This window comes from Mirounga angustirostris, unplaced genomic scaffold (genome assembly GCF_029215605.1).
Source record: "Mirounga angustirostris isolate CCGP_5_RB_7025 unplaced genomic scaffold, mMirAng1.0.hap1 SCAF_9, whole genome shotgun sequence".
In the NCBI taxonomy this organism is placed as follows: Eukaryota; Metazoa; Chordata; class Mammalia; order Carnivora; family Phocidae; genus Mirounga; species Mirounga angustirostris.
In genome coordinates, this window is record NW_026991717.1 from 81,103,417 (window position 1) to 81,128,012 (window position 24,596).

At 38.5% G+C, this 24,596-nt stretch overlaps 1 protein-coding gene across 3 annotated transcripts in view; it reads left to right on the plus strand.

Moving 5' to 3' along the window:
- Window positions 1–24,596, plus strand: part of AKAP6 (A-kinase anchoring protein 6) — a 500,780-nt gene that overhangs the window by 95,911 nt on the left and 380,273 nt on the right. Inside the window, exon 3 of one of the 3 annotated variants that reach the window (XM_064570937.1) lies at window positions 21,783–21,861. The exons of the other annotated variants lie outside the window; for them this stretch is intronic. The gene's annotated coding sequence lies outside the window, so the exon portion shown is untranslated. The remainder of the gene's footprint in view (window positions 1–21,782; window positions 21,862–24,596) is intronic. 3 annotated transcript variants of the gene reach the window in all.

The window sequence follows — 24,596 nt, forward strand, 5'->3', positions numbered from 1 at the left end:
TAGGTATATGTTGACTTAATTCCTCAGTTTAGGGTAAGGTACCCTTGCCTTCAATTGTATTTGGTATCTTCTCGTCTAGAGACTCTCCATTTTACTCTCTCCAGAGAGGCAGACTTCCAAGAGAGGGTATCTGGAGGATGTGAGGGCGATCTGGCTGCGACATCTGTCACCCCATTGATCGCCAGGGTTGGCTGATCTGGCTGGCTAGGCGGGTGTCCCCTTCCTCCCTCACCGCTCCATGTGTGTCCCTCCCGAAGCTGCGCGCTCGGTCGAAGAGGACGACCTTCCCCTATAGAGGAGGACCGTTCTTCGGTCAAGGGTATACGAGTAGCTGCGCTCCCCTGCTAGAACCTCCAAACAAGCTCTCTCCCAAGAGAGGGTATCTGGGATTCTAGCAGCTTTTTTTTTTTTTTTAAGATTTTATTTATTTATTTGACAGAGAGATAGTGAGAGCAGGAACACAAGCAGGGGGAGTGGGAGAGGGAGAAGCAGGCTTCCTGCCGAGCAGGGAGCCCGATGTGGGACTCGATCCCAGGACCCTGGGATCATGACCTGAGCCGAAGGCAGCCGCTTAACGACTGAGCCACCCAGGCGCCCTTCTAGCAGCTTTTAAATTGGCCTTCAGGCAATTATCCTGTTTTTAGGCCCATCACACCCCACTGTCAGGGGAATGAGATATCATCAATTCTGGGACATTTGGGGGGCTCCACATATAAATTGGGTTGACTCTGTTTCCCCACTGCCAGGTTTAGCTTTTTCAGATCTGGTGAATCAGTTACTTTTTCCCCAGTTTTCTGGTTTCTAAAATTCTTTGTCATTATTATCTCTCTCACTCTCTTTGTTTTGAAAAAATTCCTTTAGTGATATTTTTGCAGGATTTTAAGAGGGAACAGAGGCTAATGAGAGCATGTGACTTTCTGTCTTTACCAGAAGTATAAAATCATTTTTCTTCTCCAATATGTTTTCTGTAATACTGGCTTCTCCATTTGTCTGCTATACCAGGAAATGCCACCCCCCAACCACTAGTAAGAGAAGGGGTTTACTGAGTATTGGTTTTTGTGAGATAAAGTCCAGATTGAGTGCTACCTCGATAGTTGCCCTGTTACTAAAAGGAAAACAAAATAAAACATTTCTCAGTATTACTTTTAGCCTCTCTAGATTTTTTTGTCTTTATTTCAGAGCCCCTTATTTTTATTTATTTATTTATTTATTTATTTATTTATTTATTTATTTTAAAGATTTTATTTATTTATTTGAGACAGAGCAGAGAAAGAGAGAGCACACGAGAGGTGGAGAGAGACAGAGGGAGAGGGAGAAGCAGACTCCGACTCCCCGCTGAGCAGGGAGCCTGATGCAGGGCTCGATCCCAGGACCCTGAGATCATGACAAGAGCCAAAGACAGATGCTTAACTGACTGAGCCACCCAGGAACCTGCCACTTACTTAGTATGTAGCATACAATTGTCTACCAGCTTATTCATATAAAGCCTTTATTTCCCCACTAATTGAATCCTTCATGCACTCACACTCACTCACTCCTTGACCCATATATTCAGTACGTGTTTATCAGATGCCTGCTCTGCAGAAGGGTCTGATTAAGACAATATGTAGGATGCAAAATTGTGTCCCATAGTTCCTGCTTTTAAGGAGTTTATAATCTTCTTTGCATCTTTTTAGAAGTAAATTAAATGACATGACGTATTTCCTTGACAATGTGACATACCTCATAGGTTTTATACATAGTATTGACACACAACCATTCTCCCCTTTCATATCATCAACTTGGAAAGGCATCTTTGGGTAAGGCTATGTCTGCATAAATATGGGTTATAAATATGCAGGGACTCCACTTTTATCAGATGTCATAACCAAAGGAAAATTACTCTTCACTTCCCTTTGTGTCTCTAATGAGTCCTTAGGAGGTGAAGCTAAAAACTCATTGCTCAGTATTCCAAAGGAGCTTCCAGTAGTCATTATTCAAGTCACCAGGAAATGATCTCCCTAGAATGAATTAACATATGCCCATGTGCTCAGGTGCATGGTAGATCGTCAAGGATACATGCCAGGGTTGATGGGGTTTGTAACCTGCCTTGGTCTCGTCCTACATTTCTTAACATTTCAAATACAAATGCCTTTGAATAAAGAAATGGTAGGATGGATGAGAGTAGGTGTAGATGATGCACTTTTATTTGTCCTAATCTTGACTTTGGAGGTTTTTCTTGTAAATAGGGCAATCAGTCCTATACTTGCCATTTTAGGTGCAGTGTCTCCTGGATTCCTACTGAGCAGGCTACCTAGAGGTCCTTAAGAGTAGGTATACTGCTTTAAATTGCCTACCTTTCTTTTTAACAGCTTCTTGCCCTGGTCAAAATATACCACATAAGGATATCATTATGTCCTGATCACCCAAAATACCACATAAGGATATCATTAAACAAGTAAGAGATAGTCACAGGGGCCAAAGAAGATGTTTTCAAGGCAAATCATTTTTAAATCCTTGTAATATAGAGCCATGGGATGGGGGAAGCTCACAGTTATTCAACCACCAATTTCTCCCTTGCTTTCTGCTCCAACTCATCCCTGAAACATAACTCAAAGTGAAGTGCCCTGTCGTCGTGCTTTCTGCTGCCATCACCACAGCTTTTAGCACTATGTCTTGAGGAGAGAAGAAGCTCTTCAGGTTTTTCTTCATTGACTGGTGGGTGAATCCAAGCTGCAAGAAACAGTGTTGGATTTCTCTTTCTCTATGGAGCACATCCTCATCCTCCCAGTTTGGGGTTTGCCTTTAATGATTTTGTCACAGGCAGAAGGATGAAGGATAAGCCCAAAGTAGAGACCTAAACTGAGAGCCTATGCAGAAGATCAAAAGGAAAACCTGGGCACTGACACAGGCGATAGCCAGTGTCAGAAGTTAATCATAGATTTAGCTAGCCAGAATCTAGAATGCCAGATGAAGGGTTCCAATGTGAAACTGGGAACCTCCTGAAAGGGATATAAGCTTACCGAAAGCCAAATGAGAAATTCAGAGTTGAGATTAAAAGGTAAATAAAATGGGAAGCTAAGCATGACTTTCACTTTTTTCCTCCTTTTAATATTGATAGATTAAGGTTGGGTCCGCCTGGGCACGGAAGAGCAGGGACTGTGGAAGTCAGAGGGCCAGGAGGCAGGGTAGGAAAGCCTTCTTGCTTTTGACTGCATGAAGTCTGGAATCCATACTCTTTTTGTATACAAATGATACTTGGAGTTTTCTAGAGCGGTATTCTCCAAAGTGTTCCCAAAGGAGCACCAGTTCTGTTAATGCAGAAAATATTTGGATAACACTGAATTAAACAAAATTAAGAAATTTCTTTCTGAAGATTCCTAGGAGCAAATGTGTGCTGTGTATCTCCCAGAGGAGCAGTATGTAAATAGTGTTTCCCAGATGTGTTCAACCTCCAAACCTTTTCTCATAAGAACTTCACAGGACCAGTATTATGGGGACCACATTTTGGGAAATGATGTTCTGGCTGAGATCTGGATGTGCATGTGGAATTTCCATGTCTTCTACTCAGAACATTTTGTTCTGCTGACTGTGAGAACTCACCTTGTGAAATTGTGCAGCTGAATGAATATTGATATATTTTTATCCTTATTTTCAAAGAATTGTTTATTAAGATGACATAATGAATTGAGGAAAAATTTGAAACCTTTTCACTTTACAGCCACTTTACAAAGAGAGAATGACCACAGTAAAACTTCTGCGCAGTTCAGATCTCTAATTTAGTCTTACCATAGGGAGATAATGACCTTGAATAACTTACCACATTAATCCACTTACTGAGCTGAACTTGCCTTTGTTCAGATAACTAAATTTGGATGCATGTTTAGTGTGAAGCAGAAGTAATTATTTCATGTATTTTTTAAACTCCTCCTCTCAGTTCGGTTTTCAATAGAAGATGGCTTCTGGCCTTTTGGCTAAGATCAAGGATAGTTTCAAATAGAGGTGATTGATTCAATTATAACCTAAGAATAAGATTTTGGATATTTTTCTCCTTAAATATTTCATAGACACAGAAATAACCAGTGATACTGGAAAAAGTAAAAGACAAGAAGAAGAGGTTAAATCTGTAGGATGGTGATGAATTCTTTCAGAGGTATAATGTAGTATATGGGTATAGAAGACCCGCTGTTAGACATTGGATGATTTCATCCTACAGTGTTATTGTATGTAATACCCATGCATTTCCGAAGGTTTTTAGGATAATGATTTGTGTGTGTGTGTGTGTGTGTGTGCCTATCTCAGTCCCTTAACTGAGCATACTCAGTAACTATTTAAGAATTGCCTTTGTTATTTTAAGACTTTTGGCTACTTTTTGAATAATGAAAACCAGTGTTATTTAATTCAAGTGACTGCTTCATAGTCTCACCCAAGATGCTATTTTAAAATGTTTCGCCCTCATAAAGATAAATATTTTAAATTCTCTAGTAAAAGTACATTGTTTTACTTGGGTTTTCCTGGACACTGAGATCCTATTGTAATATAAACCTTGTTATATTTAAGTGTGTGTGTGTGGTTTAATATATAAATGTGAATGTAAGTTTGTAAGAACCCTGTGAAGTGATAGCCTTTCTTTTTTGTAGTGTAGACTGATAAATGTGGTTTAAAGTATAGAGACTTGACCCAGCAGGAGATACTCCCATCTTGCCCCTAGAGATCCTGAAAAGGCCTTATAACAGGCATTAACCACTTGCTAGCCACAATCTGTTGGCACAGGGACCGGAAAGGAGAAACTCTTACCTGTATCCCCAGAGACCCTCAAAGGGCCCTATTATACATGGCTCCAGCTTCCTCACAGCCATAGACTGCCAGTCTTCCACAGTCTGCGGGTCAGGGTCCCAGTAGGAGACACTCCTGTCTATGCCCTGGGAGATCCTGAAAGGACCCTGTATTCCAGCCCCCTCACAGACTCAGTGTGTCAGTAGTTCTGATGGCACAGAAACCAGGAGCAGATTCTTTTGTACACTTTCAGAGTATCCTGAAAGGGCCCTAAACTTGGCTCTAGGTGCTTCTAGGTACAATCTTTAAGTAGCCCAGCTGGCACTGGGACAGGTGGGAGAGCCCCATGTCTGCCCCTCAGGAGATCCTGAAAAGGCACTACATTTGGCTCTAGCTCCTCTAGTTAGTCAGAGGCCAATCCAGCCTACTCAGGGACCTGATGGGAGACATACCTATTTATGCTTCCAGAGGAAGGGGCAGACCTCAATCTTAGCTGTAGAGCCTGAAACAGCCCTGTGGATTGAGTTTCAGCTATGATCTAGAGCCAGTCCTATCCACTCAGGACTCATCCAGTGACCAGGCAGTAGTCTTCCCAGGGTCCTGGCTGGAGCCACACCTGCCACAGACATGGGAATACACCCCCTCTCAGGACCCAGATGTGAACCTTGAAGTGGACATTTGTCCTAGCACCACCTTACTGAACAAGATACTAGAGGCAGTCCCATCTACCCAGGGACCAGGCACAGTACACACCTACCCAAGACCCTGGTAACAAGCCTAACAACCATGGATCTTACTGCATACCCGGTTACAGCCTCATAACCAGCTCCAATCCAGCACCTCCGTGATTCTGGAAGTAGTCTCATCAACCCAAGGAGCAAACAACAGAGGGTGTTTACTTGCTAAAACTGGTCTTTAATGACCGGAAAAAGTTGTTGGTTCTTTCAAATGCACAGACGTCTGTGTGGGACTATATGGATCATAAAAAATCATGCAAATATGACACCACCAAAGGAAGCTAATAAAGCTGTAGTAACTAACCCCAAAGAAATGGATATCTATAAGTTGCCTGACAAAGAATTAAAAAAAATCATCTTGAATGAAATGCAAGAGAATACATATAGACAACTAAATGAAATCATGGAAACAATGCATGAACAAAATGAGTTTGATAAATAAATAAAGAACCAAACAGAAATCCTGGAGCTGAAGAATACAATGATAGAACTGAAAAATTTAAGAGAACATTTCAACAACAGACTTGGTCATGCAGAAGAAAAAAATCAGTGACCTCAAAGACAGATCTTTAGAAATTAGCCAGTGAGAGGAACAAAAAGGAAAAAGAAAGAGAAAGAGTGAAGAAAGCCTATATGAGTTATCGGCACCATCAAGCAAATGAACATTATATCCTGGGAGTCCCAGAAAGAGAAGAAAGAGAAAGGAGCAGAAATATTATAGAAAGAAATAATAGCTGATAATTCTGCAAATCTTGGAAGAGATATGGACATTCAGTTACAGGAAGCTCAAAGGACCCCAGGCAAGATCAACCCAAAGATTACTCTGAGACACATTATAATCAAATGTTAAAAGTCAAAGCAAGGAGAGAATTTTGAAAGCAGCAAGTAGAAAATGACTTATCACATGCAAGGTAAACCACAAAAGGCCATCAGTGGAGTTCTCTGCAGAAATCTTACAGGTCAGGAAGGCATGGGATGATATATTCAAAGTGCTGAAAGAAAAACTATCAACCAAGAATACTGTACCCTTATGCCTTGAAGCAAAACTGCCCTTCAGAAATGAAAGAGATAAAAACATTACCAGACAAACAAAAACTGAAGTGGTTCATCACCACTAGACCTGCCTTACAAGAAATGCTAAAGGGAGTACTTCAAGTTGAAATGAAAAGACACTAAGTAACAACATGAAATCATAAAATTCACTGGTAAAGGTAAACACATAGTTGAATTTAGAATACTCAAATAATGTGATGCTGGTGTGTAAGTCACTTTTATCTCTAGAATAAAAATGAGTTTTATTTATTTATTTATTTTAGGATGGCCTGATTCAATTTTATTTATTTATTTATATTGGGGGGTTGCTGTTTTTTTTTCTTTTTTAAAATTTAAATTCAATTAGACAATGTATAGTACATCATTAGTTTTTGATATAATATTCAACGATTCATTATTTGCATATAACACCCAATGTCTAGAATAAAAGTTAAAAAAATAATATTAGAAATAGCTATAGATACAATAATTTGCTAATGGATATATAGTATAAAGGATGGAAAGTGTGATACCAATAGCATAAAATATTGGGGGAGAAGTGAAAGTGTAGCTTTTTGATGAGGTTGAAGGTAAGTGGTTATCAGCTTAAAATAGGCTGTTATATTTATAAGATGTTTTATGTAACCCTCATGGTAACCAAAAGAAAAAAAACCTTTAGTAGTTACATAAAAGACAAAGAAAAAGAAATAAAGCAAAGCACTACAAAAAAAATCATAAAGGAAGACAGTAAGAGGGGAAGAAAGGAACAAAGGAACTAAAAAATGGTCAGAAAATAATCAATGACAATATTAAGGCTTTACTTACTAATAATTATATATAAATAGACTAAATTCTCCGATCAAAAGGCACAAAGTGGCTGAATGTATAAAAAAAATAAGATCAGCAATATGCTGCATACAAGAGACTCGCTTTAGCTTTAAGTAAAAATGGAGGTAGAAAGTGAAGAGTTGGAGAAAGATACACCATGCAAATGGTAACCAAAAGAGAGTAGGAGTGGCTGTACTTACATCAGATAATATGGACTTTCAGTCAAAATCTGTCAAAGGAGGTAAAGATGGTCACTCTATAGTGATAAAGGACTCAATTCATCAAGAAGATATAACAATTATAAATATATATGTACCTAATATTTGAATGCCTAAATATTTAAAGTAAATATTAATCAAATTGAAGGGAGAAATAGATAGCAAACAATACAGTAATAGTAGGGGACTACAATATTCCACTTTCAACATTGGATAGACCATCTAGACAGAAAATTAGTAAGGAATCAACAGACCTGAATAACACTATGGACCAAAGGAGCTTAATAGACATATACAGACCATTCCATATAATAGCATTAGAATACACATTCTTCTCAAATGCATACAGAACATTCTCCAGGATGGATCATACGATGGGCTGCAAACCAAGCCTTAACAAATTTGAGAAGATCAAAATTGTATCTAGTATCTTTTCTAACCGCAGTGGTATAAAAATAGAAATCATTAGCAGGAGGAAAACTGAGAAATTCACAGAATATGTGGAAATTAAACAACACATTCCTGAACAACCAATGGATCAAATTTAAGAAATCAAAAAGGAAATCAAGAAAGTATCTCGAGACAAATGAAAATGTATGGGATGCAGCAAAAGCAGCTCCAAGAGGAAGGTTTATAGTGATAAATGACTACATTGAGAAAAAAGATCTCAAAAAAATAGCTTAACTTTATGCCTCAAGAAATTAGAAAAATAACAAATGAAGACCCAAATTAGCAGAAGGAAGGAAATGATAAAGATTAAAGCAGAAATAAATGAAATAGAGACTAGAAAGACAATAGAAAAAATTGATGAAACTAAAAGTCAGTTTTTGAAAAGTTAACAAAATTGGCAAACTTTTAGCTAGACTAAATGAAAGAGAGAGGGAGAGAGAGAGAGAGTACTCAAAATTAGAAATGGAAGAGGAGACATTGCAGCTAATGCTACAGGAATACAAAGTATCATAAGGCTACTATGGGACTATTATGCGAATGAATTGGATAACCTAGAGGAAATGGATAAATTCCTAGAAACATACAACCTTCCAAGACTGAATCAGGAAACACAGAAAATTTGAGCAGACCAATAATGACTTAGGAGATTGAAGCAATAGTCAAAAACTTCTCAGCAAAGAAAAGTACTGGACCAGATGGCTTTAATGGTGAATTCTACTAAACATTTAAAGAAGAATTAACATCAATCCTCAAATGCTTCTAAAAAAAATGGAAGATGAAGGAACACTTCCAAATTCATTTAATAAGGTCAGCATTACCCTGATACTAATGCCAGATAAGGACACTACAAGAAAAGAAAACTTAAGGCCAATATCCCTGATGAGTGTAGATGCAAAAACAGACACATAAACTATGTGGAATAGAATAAAGCGCTCAGAAATAAAAACATGCATATATAGTCAACTAATATTTGACCAGAAATCCAAGAATATTCCATGGGGAAAAGATAGTCTTTGCAACGTATGGTTTGGGAGAAAATATTTGCAAACTATGTATCAAATAAGGAGTTAATATTCAAAATATGTAAGGAACTCCTACAACTGAGCAGTAAGCAAACAAACAAATAATCCAATTGGAAATGGGCAGAGGACTTGACTATACATTTTTTCCAAAGAAGATAGGGTGCCTGGGTGGCTCAGTCAGTTGAGCATCAGGTCTCTTGATTTTGGCTCAGGTCATGATCTCAGGGTCATGAGATCAAGCCTAACATCAGGCTTGCTGCTCAGTGCGGGGTCTGCTTATCCCTCCCACTCTGCTCCTCCTCTTGTGCTCTCTCTCTCAAATAAATAAATGAATAAAATTTTTTAAAAAAAGGGATTTCATTTCCTTTGGATATGTACCCAGAAGTGGGATTGTGGGTCAAATGGTAGTTCTATTTTTAATTTTTTTTTAAGTTTTTATTTATTTGTATAAGTAATCTTTACACCCAATGTGGGGCTCAAACTCACAACACCAAGATCAAGAGTCACATGCTCCTCTGACTAAGCCAGTCAGGTACCCCTATTTTTAATTTTGAGGAACCTCCATACTGTTTTCCATAGTGACTGCACCAATTTACATTCCCGCCAACAGTGCACATGAGTTCCAAAAAATCACTATCTTGAGGATATATCTGAACCCCCATGTTTATTGCAGCATTATTCACAGTAGCCACAACATGGAAAAAACCTAAGTGTTCATCAACAGATGAATATATAAGGAAAATGTGATATGTATATAATACATCCATAAAAAGGAAGGAAATTCTGCCATTTGTGACAACATAGATGAACCTTATAGGTTAAGTGAAATGAGTCAGATGGAGAAGACAATTACCATATGGTATCACTCATATATGGAATCTAAAATAAAGCCAAATTCATAGAAACAAAGTAGAATGGTGGTTGCTATGGGCTAAGGCTAGGGAAAATGAGGAGATGTTGGTCAGAGGGTACAAACTTCTAGTTATAAGATGAATAAGCTCTGGGGAGCTAATGTACAGCATAGTGACTATAGTTAACAATATTGTACATTTAAAAGCTGCTAAGAGAGTAAATATTAAATGTTCTTACCACATACAAAAAATTGTAATTATATAGGCTGATGGATATGTCAACTAACCTTATTGTGGTAATCATTTCATAATATATATGTGTATCAGATCAGCATGTACACCGTAATCATACACAATGTCACATGTCAATTATATCTCAGTGGAGCTGGGGAAACGAAAAAAATGGAAAAAAAGTATAGAGACTTACTCTTTATAGTCAAGATCAACTTTCTCCAGCCTATTTCTCCTTATAGTTCAATTGAGAATTAAGTACACATAGAAGCTGCTACTCCTTCCTTTCTTGGACCTGAAGTTCCTGGAGGGGAAAGGGTCAACAAGTGTTGACTAACTTGTTTTCCAGCCTACCCAGGAAAGTGTCAAACAAAGTGAGATGCTCATTAAATACATTTTTTTTTTTCTTAAACTGTAGTGTACATAAAACTGTCAGGCTAATATAGTCTTCTAACTCCTTATAAATCCATCTAAATCTCTTTTCTTTTAAATTTGCATATTATTTTGCACATTATGGTAGAAGAAGAAAACCATATTCTGTCAGCTGTTTCTGTTTTTACATTATGTTAAAAAAATGAAATAAAACAAAACTTACCTTTTAGACTCCAGCTGAATTAAAGGGCCATTCCAAATGCTCTTATTTTAAAAACTAAGTCAGCTGCATGTTAATAAAATATTCTGGATTGTTCATTTTCAGGCATAAGTAACATTTCTTACTGAAGAAACTCATTCAAAGGACCTTGAGTGTCCAAATCAGTGTTTGAGTCATACAGAACTATTAACAATGACAGGATCAGGGCAAAGGCCACAGTGAATAGAAGCTATGACAAGCAGAATTTGTCTGAGATTCATTTGTATTTGGCTGCAGATGACTTAGTAAGACCAAAAGTAGCTCTGTCATGTGATGTATGATATGATTCTGAGGCATTAATTGAAAAATTATGAACGGATGATTTCTAGAGCCTATTGGAGAAGGACCAGTGGTTTCTGAGTGTCACATCAGTTGTAACTGTTGCTAACAAAGAAAGATATAAAAAATAAGAATAAAAAGCCGAGGAGACAGCTTTTAAGCATCTGAATCACTCTTGGATGAAAGCAAGGTGCTCATGCGCGTGGATTATAGAGCTTATTGAAGACTTACCTAAGTAGGGCCAGAAGTGAAAGGCTCGAAAATGATGACGTGTCTGGGAACCTGCTCCTCCTTTTCTTCCGCACCACTGCTAGACTTGGTTAGTGGTGAGTGATAAAATCAAATGGCTGGAGGGTTTAGCTTTTGGCTTAGACTTTAGCACTCTCATGGCAGAGAGGAGAGTGTATGGGTTAGTCTGTTACAATGTTCGGCATTTTGGGCTTTGTACTCCTGTGATTTAGAGGGGTGCCTTAAATTAAAAAAAAAAACCAACACTTTTTTTCTGTCTTTGCTGAAAGGAAGATCTGGCAAGGCATCTAGCAATATTTAGTTTATAACTAATTTTCTAGAGTTGATGAAGGATCGGCTGGGTTCTTTTTAGAGGCCTTTAAGTCATTAACCCTTACTTAGCATTTTCTGTTATTGCTATTTATTTCATTAAGCAAGAGAATAAATAATTTATTAGGAAAAAGACAAAAATTCAATGAAGGTGAATTTATGCTTAAGCTAGTCTGTGCCGTATCCTTTTATCATCTACCAGAATACACAGCACAAAAATATTTATGAGCTTATAGTCTTACTTTTCACTGGAAAATATGTATTTTATTTTTCTTTGAAAGTCCATGATATGCAACTTTTATTTGTTCTAGGAATTATTTTTCAAAACACTAATTCATGTCAGAGCAAGTAATATTTTATCAGTCACTCACTTTCAATTTAGATGGTTGGTTGGGCAGAAATGTTTGACAGTACTTAATGAATGTGATGCATTTTAAGCAAAACCATTGTAATATATTTAAAAAAAATAAGATTCTGCCCACTGAAAGTGTTTCTTTGAAAAGCAGACATGGTGCCAGACCTTTAATTATTCTTTCTGTAATAAAGGACATTCAGAAGGAAGATCTCTGATCACGTCAGATCTTTGGATATGAAGAGCCTTTGCCATCCCCCATTAGTATTTTTTAATCTGACATCAGAATTTTGTAAAGAAAATCCCTTTTGCATGTCTGGGAGGTTAGGGTGAGTAGGAAATAATAGTGAATAGGAAATAATGCTTTTGAAAATCCTGGTCTTTATGAGAGTTCATCACCCGTAAAATGCCTTCTGTTTATGGAAGAACAGCAGTATGGGTAGTTATTTGATGTGTTCTCATGTTGCAGCCTGAACAGCAAAAACAAATGTAATATTAGTTGAAAGATTTGGCTTAAGTCGTTATTTGGTATTTCACTCTGATTCAGTTGTCTTCAAAAATAAAAGTCATTCACTTCAGAATATATCTACTTGTGGAACAAATAATAAAATAATCTCACCTTCAACTTGATCACTTAATCACCTGTGGATTTTATCCTGAGATCAGATTTCGTTCAAGGAAGCAGCTCTTTCTTAAAGGGATTATTTGAATGAAAACCTTATTGAACTGAGTCATAATAAGTACTTTGGATTAAAAACTATGGTGTTTTAGGAGATGGGTAGGCACAATTTTAAACTTAGTATTTTAATCAAGTGCCCCACCCAATCTTGTGACATTCTCTACCAAAATACAAAAAATAATAATTCTCATACTCAAATGAGTTTGGGAGTTAATGCACCCCTATGTAGAGATGCTCAGTGTATTTGAGAGTATTAAAGCCCTGCCCTGCAATTAAGAAACTTTTATTTTTTAATCTAGATATTTTTAAGTGTTATATTTGTAAACAAATACTTAAGAGTCTAGTAATTCGGAGGTTTAAGACAAACAGCAATCTCCAGACCCTCTTATTTTCCATGTCCTGTTCTCCAGAGACAATCACTTTTCATCTTTTAACTGATTTTTTTTGGTACTGACCTCTGTCTCCAAACAATAGAATGGTATGGCTATTTCCTGAGTATTTTCTTTTTTATATGCAAGCATAGTTAACATACAGTGTTATATTAGTTTCAAATGTACAATATAATGATTCAACAATTCTATTCATTTCTCAGTGCTCACAAGGTAAGTGTACTCTTAATCCCCTTTATCTATTTCACCCATTCCCCCACCCACCTCCTCGCTGTTTGTTCTCTGTATTTAAGAGTCTGCTTTTAGGGGCGCCTGAGTGGCTCAGTCAGTTAAGTGTCTGACTCTTGGTTTTGGCTCAGGTCATGATCTCAGGGTTGAGACTGAGCCTGGAGTCAGGCTCCATGCTGGGCATGGAACCTGCTTAAGATTCTCTCTCGCCCTCTCCCTCTGCCTCTCCCTCCTCCTCTCTCTCTAAAAAAAAAAAAAAAAAAAAAAAGAGTCTGCTTTTTTTCTTTGTCTCTTCTTTCTTTGTTTTTTCATTTGTTTTGTTTCTTAAATTCCACATATGAGTGAAATCGTATGGTACTTGTCTTTCTCTGACTATTTCATGTAGCATTATACACTCTAGGTCCATCCATGTTGTTGCAAATGGCAACATTTCATTCTTTTTTATGGCTTAGTAATATTCCATTATATACACAGGCACATGTGCGTGCGCGTGCGCGCACACACACACGCACACACCCCACTTCTTTATCCATTCATCTATTGTTAGAGACTTGGGTTGCTTTTATATCTTGGCTATTGTAAATAATGCTGCAATGAACAAGGGGTGCATCTTTTTGAATTAATGTTTTTGTTTTCTTTGGGTTACTGCTCAGTAGTAGAATTACATGGATCATATGATAATTCTGTTTTTAATTTAACCTCCATACTGTTTTCCACAGCGGCTGCACCAGTTTGCATTTGCAGCAACAGTGCATGAAGATTCCTTCTTCTCTACATCCTCACCAACACTTGTTATTTCTTGTGTTTTTTATTTTAGCCATTGTAACAGGTGTGAGGTAATATCTCATTGTGGTTTTAATTTGCATTTCCTTGATGATTAGTGATGTTGAGCATCTGTGTGTCTTCTTTGCAAAAATGTCTATTCAGGTCCTCTGCCCCGTTTTTAATTGGATTATTTGGGTTTTTTTGGTGTTGAGTTGTAGAAGTTCTTAATATGTTTTGGATATTAACTCCTTATCAGATATATCATTTGCAAATATAGTCCCCTATTCTTTAGGTCACCTTTTTTTTGTTGATGGTTTCCTTTGATGTACAAAACCTTTTTATTTCAGTGTAGTCCCAATAGTTTCCTAGAGCTAGTCACAAAATGTAGGAAAACAGTTTATTTACTAGATTACCAGCTTAATACAAAAAGATATTTAAGGAGGGGCGCTGGCTGGCTCAGTCAGTTAAGGATCTGCCTTCAGCTCAGGTCATGACCCCAGAGTCCTGGGATTGAGTCCCGGGATCGAGCCCTGCATTGGGCTCCCTGCTCAGCAGGGAGTCTGCTTCTCCCTCTACCCCTCACCCTGCTCATGCTCTCTCTCAAATAAATAAATAAAATCTTAAAAAATAATAATAAAAAAAGATATTGTAGGATATGAATGAATAGCCAGATGAAGAGATGCATAGGGCGAGGTCCCCAAGGGTCCTGAGTATAGGAGCTTCTGTCTCTGTGGATGTGTTTTTGTTCACCAATCTGGAGGCTCTCTGAACCCCATCCTTTTGGGTTTTTATGGAGGCTTCATACATAGGAATAATTGATTAAATTACTGATCATTAGTGATTGATTCAACTTCAGCCCTTATCTTCTTTCCTGAAATTGAGAGCTGGGACTGAAAGTTCAAACCCTTTAATCATGGTTGATTCCTCTGGCAAGCAACCCCATCCTTAAGGGCTTTCCAAAAGTCACCTCATTAACATAAACTCAGGTGTGGTTGAAAGGGTTGTTATGAACAATGTACTCTTTTCACCTTTATGGCTCTGGTGCTATTTTGGGAACCAAAGACAAAAGGCCAACTGCTATAACAAAAGATGCTCCCATTGCTTTGTGCTTAGGAAATTCCAAGTCTTAGGAGCTCTCTGCCAGAAATGAGGACATAGACCAAAAATATATTTCTTATTATAAATCACAATATCAGAGTTGCTGTTGAGAAATCCAAAGCAATCTAATTTATGATTCTTTGTATATGCCTCTACCCAAATTTCATTTTCCCTAATATTCTGAGATTCCAAATAAAGTGCCTTAGTGTTTGTCTATTTTCAAACACTAGGTGGGTCTTTTTAATCTAGAAACTCATGTCCTTCTATTTCTTAAAAGATTTCATTGATGATTATTTTCCTTTCTCTTTCCTTCTGCATTCAGGAACTCCTGTTCTCCAAATGTTGGGCCTCCTACATTGGTTGTTAATTATCTTACCTTTTCTTTCCTAATTTCTGTCTATCTTTTTGCTTTACTTTCTGTGAGATTTTCTCAACTTAATTTTCAGCCATTGTATTGAGATTTCCCTTTTGCTATCATGTTTTTATTTTTCCAAAGTTCTTTTTTGTTCCAAAAATATTTCTTTTTAAAACAACATTCTTGTTTTATGGATACAGTATTTTATCTCTGATAATTTTTTTAACAGTTTTATTTTTTTTAAGGTTTTATTTATTTATTTGAGAGAGAGAAAGAGCGCAGAGGGAGAGGTAGAGGGAGAAGCAGACTCCCTGCTGAGCAGGGAGCTCGACGTGGAGCTCCATCCCAGGACCCTGGGATCATGACCTGAGCTGAAGGCAGATGCTTAACTGACTGAAACACCCAGGCACCCCTTATCTCTGATAATCTTTCTTTTTCAGTCAAGTCATCTTCTCCTTGCATAACCTATTTCCCCCAGGTTGAGGTTTTTTATTGCTTACTCTGGGCCTGTTATCCATATTAGACCTTTCCCTAAATCTGTGCTAATCCTTGAGTGTCTGATCATATTTATAAGTAGGAGACTAGGATACTGAATGAATGCTCTGAATATGTGGACAGGACTTTTGACTGTGAATGTCACTGTAGGGTGATCTGGATGTGCTAATTTTATTATCTTGTCTTCTTGGACTGATCAGATATCTTGGAAGGGGTATCTCTAGTCTCTTGACTGGAGGGTAAAGGCTTTGGAGAATCAAGTTAGGAGAGAGGACTGGCAGGAAGGAGGGTATCAGCACTCAGAATGATTTGTTAACTCACTCCACCATTTTCTTTTTTTTTAAAGATTTTTTTTTTTTTATTTATTTATCTGAGACAGAGAGAATGAGAGAGACAGAGAGCACATGAGAGGGGGGGAGGGTCAGAGGGAGAAGCAGGCTCCCTGCTCTGCATGGAGCCCGATGCGGGACTCGATCCCGGGACTCCAGGATCATGACCTGAGCCGAAGGCAGTCGCTTAACCAACTGAGCCACCCAGGCGCCCTCACTCCACCATTTTCAAGGTACTTCTGTCTTCAACTGATGACTGTCCCCAAGTCCACAGACCTTTTGATTGATCCTTTTTGGAGAATAAACCTCCAGTCTTCTGCCAGAATTGGGGGGTGGGAGCAACCACCCAGCAACACAAAGTAAGGAAAGATTTAGAGTTCTAACTTATTTTTAAACATTGTTCAATCAAAATTAATCTCAATGTGTTATTGCCCCTTTACCCAGAGTTAAGCCGAACTCAAGGTAAAGGGTACAGTCCTCCAAGGCTGCCAAGTCTGCCCAAGACTTCTGATATCAGCTGCAAGTTCAGTGGTCCTCAGGGCTATCCTTACTTCAAACCAGCTGATTATAAATTTGGGGGTCCTCATAGACTCCTTCAGATTTGATAATTTGATAGATCAACTCACAGAACTCAGGAAAGCACTATACTTGTGATTTTAGTTTAATATAGCAAAAGAATACAAATCAGAACCAGCCAAAGGAGGAAACATATAGGGTGGAATCTGGGACTGAGAAGATTCCAACCACAAAACGTCCACATCCTCAGGGATGCATTGCCCTCTTGTCATTGATGTGTGACAATACTCATGGAGTTTTGCCAACTTGGGAAGTTTGCTTGAGCTTCAATGTCCATAGTTTTTATTGAGGCTTCCTTACTTACGTATGATTGATTAAATGATTGCACTGGTGGTTGCTTAAAGCCCAAGCCCTCTAATTACATGGTTGGTCTTTCTGTCTGGCTAGTCCCCATCCTGAGTAACCTTGTTAGCATAAACTGTCAGGAGTGGTCTGAGGGGCCCACAATAAATAACAAAAATACTCCTGCCATTCTGGAAATTCTAAGATATAGAGGTTACCTCCTCGGAGTTGGGACGAAGGTCAGACTTTTCTTTTTGTAAAGTTAATTCTTCACTCTACAGTCTTCCATCTCCATTTCCAGAGGTACCTGATTCTACCAATTCCAAAATGCTTAAAGGATTCTGAAGTAAAGTCAGGTTGGTTCTTTGTTCTTTGCTCTGCTGGTTTAGGATTTAGCTTTTTTTTTTTCCTTCTTAAAGATTTTATTCATTTGAGAGAGAGAAAGAGCAGGAGCCGGGTGGCGGGGGGAGTGGGGCGCAAAGGGAGAGGGGAAGAAGCAGACTCCCCGCTGAGCAGGGGCTCGATCCCAGGACCCCAAGATCATGACCTGAGCTGAAGGCAGCTGGTTAACCGACTGAGCCACCCATGTGCCCCTGGATTTAGCTTTCTTGAGTCAGCTAAGGCATTTATTATTTGTTCATCTAATTTTCAGTTTCCAAAACTGTTTTTTCTCCCATTTTGGAGTGTTTATATTAAAATAAGAAAAAATCCCGGGGTGGCTGGGTGATAGATATTGGGGAGGGTATGTGCTATGGTGAGTGCTGTAAAGTGTGCAAGACTGTTGAATCACAGATCTGTACCTCTGAAGCAAATAATACATTATATGTTGAAAAAAAAAAAGAAGAAGACAGCAGGAGGGGAAGAATGAAGGGGGGAAAATCGGAGGGAGAGACGAACCATGAGAGACTATGGACTCTGAAAAACAAACTGAGGGTTCTAGAGGGGAAGGGGGTGGGAGGATGGGTTAGCCTGGTGATGGGTATTAAAGAGGGCACATTCTGCATGGAGTACTGGGTGTTATATGCAAACAGTGAATCATGGAACACTAAAAAATAAATAAATAAATAAATAAAAATAAGAAAATATCCCAAATAAAAAAACCCTCTTCAGTGGTGTTAGTGGGATTTCTAGAGGAAGCAAAATTAGATACATATATTCAGTTTGCTATCTCTACCAGAAATCACAGAACACTCTCAATTTATTTGTCAGTAGCAACTTCTTGTAGAATACCTATTAGCACCAGGTAAATAAACACCGAGTTAGCAAACACTTATATGTTGCTGCATTAATACAGACCAACTAATTTAGGCTTCAGAATCTTTAAAGATAAATAGTGCTTGGGCTCATTTCCTTTCTACTTTACATAACGAGGTCACAAAAGATAAATAGCCTTTTATCACTTATTGACTGGGGATGAAAATATAGGAATAGAAGAGAACCTTTTAACTTCAACGTTGTCTATTTTTACAATGTTTGAATTAATATGCATTAGTTTTTAATTAATTTAAAAATAATTTTAGAACAGGAGAAAGTAACAACATTGCATAAAATAATCCCTAAAAATTTTCCACTTCAAATCTATGATACTAGGGTTAATGGAGAACTAAAAATGGAGAATTCCTTTTATATTTAATGGAGTAGGTAGGACAGAGCACAGAACTCCTTTAATCACTCTGATCTGAAAGTCAGATTTGTAGGCTCCCTGTCCCTCTATCTATCTCCTCTCCTTTTTTTTTTTTTTTTTTGGTCTAGAAAGAGTTTTTAAGGTTACATTTTATATTAATGAAATCTACTTGGAAAAGAGGATGTTGATCCTCTCCTAATGCTGATTTCTCCTTTCATTTTCTTGGTAAATAAGAGTACGTGCATTGATTTTCCTGTTCCATTTTAGAATACAACTGTCATCCTATATCTCTTCATTTACATTCTTTTTGGAGTTTCTGCTCCCTGTGAGGTTCATTCCAAACTCCATAGTATGGCCTTCACAGTACTCTTATGTCCACAACTTACCTTGGAGCCTTATCTGTTTCTGGTTACCTCCTCGGAGTTGGGACGAAGGTCAGACTTTTCTTTTTGTAAAGTTAATTCTTCACTCTACAGTCTTCCATCTCCATTTCCAGAGGTACCTGATTCTACCAATTCCAAAATGCTTAAAGGAAAGCAAGCTCCCATTTCCTCTCATTGCTGAATTATTTGATGATTCTCCCAACTTCTTGGTGTTGAGATGTACCCCCAGGCTGGAATTCTTTCCCCATGTCCCTTCTATCCCTGCCCATCTAAATCATACCTGTTTTTACAAGCCTATCTCAAATGTTACCTTATCAGAAAATATTCCTCCTTATCTTTCCTTCATTTAGGATGAACCCCAATCCACTGGAGCCTCACAGGGCTTTTTTTTGGCTCATATCCTGCTTGTGTAATAGGTATCAGTGGGTGAGTGTGTGTGCCTGCCTGCATGCGGGGGTGGGGGGAGAGTTGGAGGGAGGGAAATTGTCCCTATTATAATTTCCTTGAGCGCAAACATAATGAGTCATATATACCCATAACACCTTATATAAAATTGATTCTCAGTAATGTCAGTTGATTTGAAGTGAATCTTGTTTCATTTTCTTTGTGTTGGTAGCATTGACAAGAGCAACAATTGTGTAGATTACGGATTAGAGTTTTACAGTCCATTTCCTCTCAAGACATTTTCTTGAACAACAGAAAGGTAGTTGCCTAATGCTTAAAGACGATTATTAGCAACTTGGGGTGGGAGTAAGAAATATGAACACTCATCATTGAATCCAGGTCTGCACACTCATGACCATGGGCACCATTTGCAGCTGACTGGTTGATATAGCCAAATGAATCTCTGAGTGACAGGAACCGACTGCTGTGGTGGGGGAAAGAAAACATGGGAAGTATGGTGACTAGAGGAGTCAATTTGGGTGTCTGTGCCACAGGAGAAGGATTTAAATAATCTGGGGTGGGGGTGGGGTGGGGGGAAGGAGGAGAGGCTGAGGAAGGAAGATGATTGATGAGGTGTGTTACGGCTGACAGAAGTCCCTATGCTCTGGGTGAGGGAGTTAGCAATGATTGAAGGGAGACTGGGAGAGGTCTCTGTGTGATTAGCCGGATATAATCAACCATCTGCCTGGGGTCACAGCCATGCACAAAGGACATATTAAAGGGGAAAAAAGAGAGAGAGGAAACATCAGTGATAACACCAAGAAAATCTTTTTAATTGCAGAAATCTGTCAAGGCCCCACTATTTACATGTCGCCCCCCCAACCCCCCATCACTTAAAGTCCTTCTCATGAAAATCTGCTTGCAGGCTGCTCTGTTGTGGCAGGAGGATTAGAAAGTGAGACTAATCCGGGTTATGGCAGTGATCTCACTAAACCTTGTTACTCCAGGTGAATGCTGGAGGCCTTGGGGCCAGGAGTAGAGGGCTGAGGAGAAGAAGGAATCAGACAGTGTTTATGGAAACTTCCTTAGGAGCATCTTACAAAAAACCACTCTCTCTTTTTCCCCCCAAGTAAAAATCTAACTTACCACTTGGCAGGAACTGTTGGGCTCCTCTCTTTAAAAAGCTTAGAGCTATTTAAAGTTTCCCAGTGTTTGACCTTGCAAGAGGCCAGGGAGATACACAGGCCACAAGATTTAAAACCAGATGAATTAGAGCCTCATTCATCTAGGTAGGCCATGACATTTAATTCAGCAATTTATTAAACTTGTTTTTGTGTTTTCTTTGCAGAGCCTGATTCTAGAATGCTGGAATCAGATACAGGGTACACCTCTTATTTATTTTTCCTTAATGCAGTCAAAGCATGGGAGCTAACCTTAGACAAAAATGAAAACATTCCAGTGGAACTTTTTCTTCCCTTTCAAAATTCATTGTCTCTATGAATAGGTTCTGTGAATGATTATGAGAATATAAAAGAAATGAAGATGGAGGAAAAAAGGACACTTAGTGATGCCTAACAATTTTCTCTATCTCAGTTTTGTAATATGTGCTTTGTAGCAAGCAGATCTGTTACCTTGGCTAGAATTATGTTTTAGTCTCTCACTTGTTTTTTGGGGAGTAAGCAGAGCATAGAAAGATTGAGAGTAAGTACTTAGGTTTGGGGTTGCTTTACATGGATGGTAAAACTGCCTCTCAAACTATATACATGATGATGTTCTTACTTAGAAAGAACAGTTTCTTCCTAAGAAAGGAGAGGGAACTTGAACCTATTTCCTTCAGATTGGCTTTGTCAGCTGGTTATGTTAATGTAGTGCTAGTCACTTATTTATAAATTTATTAATTTATTCTGCTTTAGCATTGCTCTGTTTTTTAGATACATAATCTTGGTTCTTCTGGACCATGACTGGATGTGCTCTGTCCACCCGGACACTCTTTTCCATAGTGATCCTTGTCTTGGCAACTGTCTCCTTTTTCTCTGCTCACTTATCACGGCTTGTTTGCAAAAGACCTAACTATTAACTGCACAGGCCTGGAGCTTATACATAAGCTTCCAAATAGGGACAGCGGAGTAGCCTTCTCTGTGTAAGAGATTTAGGCTCCGGAGCGCATAGGAAGCTGGTGCCCTACAGACTCGCCCGTGTCCTGCTGGACTGGAGCAGCCCTGATACCAGCCTTTATCTTATTTGGCCACAGGAAGAGAACCCGAGGGGGGTGGAGAAGGAGGAGCCAGACGCTTAATCCTGAAGGACCTTTAGGGACAAGAGCATTTACAGTGAGTACATGCGGCAGATTTCCGGCTTTTCACTTCTTTTATTTAAGAGGGAAAAATGACAAGAGAAGGGAGAAAGAGGTGGGCAGCTTTGATGGGTGTGTAGCTGCATGTTTTGTCTCCTAGCTTGGTCGAAGAACACTCTCTGATTTAAATGTGACTTAGTCAAATGCGTTCTGCTCACATCAGGTTTCAAATAAAAACCTGTGGACTGTCAGGAAGATAGCAGAACCAATCCTTGTTAGTAAGCAATTCATGGTATGTTTCTTCTGTTTGTATAAGATGAGAAATAGAGTATTCTGGGAAAAGCCCTCCTACAAATTAAAAAAAAAAAAGCTTTAAAATCTTTACTGCTTGCAGGTTTTGTACTTTAAATGTTGAATCTTCTTTGGATTTGTGGAAAGGAAAGGATTTGATTTATGTATTTTTAACAGCCGCTGGGATAAAGATGGTATTATCTCTAATGCTGGAGAGGTGGCCACAGCTAAGCATTTGATGGGGGAGGGGAAGGGGAGGTCACTGGGTTCCAAAAAAGCCGGTTGATCACCCCTGTCACACACCTTTGGAACCTGAGGAAGTGGGTGGGCACCTGTATACATCTGGGTCATTGCTTTCATTTGCATCATCAGAAGTTGTCTGCTGGCTTTAAAAGAAAGTTTCGCTGTGACTGGGAAGGAATCTTTTCGCAAGATGCTTTATAAAGGAAGAATACAAAACTTAATGGTATTTAGAAGAACATATAATAGACTTGTGCTGAATTTCCTGCTATTTGCATTCAAATGGAGTAATTAATTTGATGGGAAAGCAAGCTTGAGTAGTCCTTATAGGGGCAGGAAAATATACACAAAGATTGTTACTATAGGTCTCTAAGATATGAAGCAGTTTTCCTTTAAATTATAAATTTATCTCTGACATCAGATGTGATTTTGTGAAAATCAGAAGTAGAGATTGGTTATCCATGGATGGTACATTAAATGTGTGCTACTAGAATTGAAAATTAAATGTTTATAGTAATTACTTTCCATGAAAATAGATAATTAACCAATTTTATGCCACTTTCCAGGCTTGCTATGCTGTTATGACACATATGATATTCCTTTCCCAGTGGCAAAAGTATACGAGAGGGAAAATAGACAGAAATTGTTCAGTAGGGCACTGCTTTGCTTTACTTCTCTGAGATATGGAAATTCTCTTGTTTCCAGTCTGGTCAGTTAAATATGGAAACCTCACGTCCATGTTGAAATTTTATAGATGCAGGAAAATTTTGCTTTGCAGCTTGATTGAAAGTTTTCCTTACCCTTTACTCATGTGTGATGAACACCAGCTACATTTTTAATATTTTTATCTTGTTCTGTGTGTCCTCTACACATATAACCACGTCTTTATCGTCAGTCTTTAATTTCAAACTGTAAGGGGAGAGGGTCTCATGTATTTGTTTCTCTGGGAGGAATTAGCGACACATAACGTGTAAATGATAATTTACAAAAGGCATTTGCATGGTACTACTTTATTTCCATTAAGTAGGACAGATCTATTGATGCTGTTCATGTGCTTTGGTAAAATGGAGGGCCAGCACTTAGTGTCTACAGAGTTCTCAGTACAGGCAGGATGCTTCCAATGGCTTTGAGATCTCTGGATAAATAACCCACAGATTCTTATGGTCAGATGGCATCTCAGTCATCATCTAGTCCAAAAATTTTGTCATTTTACCTATGGGGAAACTGAGACCCAAAAATGTGGAGCCTCTTGCCCCACACAGAACTGCCCTGTGCCTGGTTAGTGCACAGCCCGATGGTATATATGGGAGTGTTGTATGTTGGCACATAAATTGCTTTGAGCCAATTTTTTAGTATGTTCTTTAGTTTACAGTAGGATGTATCTTCCAGAGAAGGCCCTATGTTGATTTAGGAGTTTCAGAGAAAACATAATGACCACGCATCATTTTTCAGCTGTGCAGGGAGCTTGGGAGGGATCTGGGGTTGGGTGTCTGAGTGGGTGAGTGGGTTTGGCTGAAACAGTTCACTGTACGTTACCCTGGCATTTAATTTTCTGATTTTGGGTGAGTCTGGTTTCTTAGAAGAGGTAGCCACTGTAACACCTGTGTCGTCTTCATTTATCACCAATTCTGTGACCTTCCACGGGAAATCTTTATTAACCTTTGTGTATCGGATGCCTTCTCTGGGACTGTGATTCTAAACAGATCCCCCAGAGAGCAGTGGATTGATTAAAAATTTAAAAATGCTTGGGAAATCAGAACCAGAGCCTGTCTGAGGCCAGGATATGAATAAATAGTATGGTAGCTCACTCTTCCTGGAGTTGTATTGCTCCTGGAGTTCTGATATCTCTTAACAGGTTTTTTTAAAATAGCCAGGTTTAGTATTATTTAAAAAAACTGTATGCAAGTGTGGTTAAAAATGTGGGGTATGGATTTGTCCCTCTTGCAATCAGGTGGAGAAAGCTGCTGAGTTGAAGCCTAAAACCATTCCCTAAGGCAGGTACCAAAGTGATAAACCTACTTTATGACATTTTAGTTTCGCAAATAACTTTGCCTTCAAAAATTCGTCCATAAAGCTGCTTATCATTTAATTTAAAAATTAAATGTACAAGAAATCGGGAGGGGGCAGTACACTGCAGCATTGGAAGGCTTCTGAAATAATATATCATAAGAATAACTTATTCTTAAGGTTTCTGTCAATTCAGTAAGTCTTTTTATTCTCTGTGCCCATTTCTGTATGGAA